Source organism: Corapipo altera, unplaced genomic scaffold (genome assembly GCF_003945725.1).
Source record: "Corapipo altera isolate COAL_440 unplaced genomic scaffold, ASM394572v1 326, whole genome shotgun sequence".
Classification (NCBI taxonomy): Eukaryota; Metazoa; Chordata; class Aves; order Passeriformes; family Pipridae; genus Corapipo; species Corapipo altera.
Window position 1 is genome coordinate 1101674 of NW_020884945.1, and position 489 is coordinate 1102162.

A 489-nucleotide genomic window follows, 5' to 3' on the forward strand; every position below is an offset into this window, starting at 1 on the left:
AGACGAAGATTTGATGAAGATTTACAGCTTCCATTTGAATAAATAATAAACATAAGCAGGACTTAGGAAGAGCTGAAAGCCAACACAGTTTACACACAGCCCATCAGCAGCACTGCCGAGGGCATTTTGCCTCGGGAGAAGGAAATTTAAGTGTGCAGTTACCAGGCAATCCCATTCCTACTCGTGTGCCAGCTTCCAAAAGCCTCCTTGCATGGATTCTCACTCCTACAAAGCCACCTGATCCCTTGTGGGTACCGGCACAGTGTGATTTCCAGGGAATAAGGGAGCAGCGTGATTCCCAAAGATATTCCAAAGCTCAGGAACTCTGAGGATGTGCCAGCAGGGAGTTTAGGAGTTCCACTGTCCAAGCCAAACACAGTAGCAAGGAGGTGGATCACCCAAAAAAATCCCTTCCCCTGCAAGGGTGAGGAGCTCAAAAAAACCCCAAAAAAACAAAAAGACCCACAACATAAATGCGGGGGGGGGGGG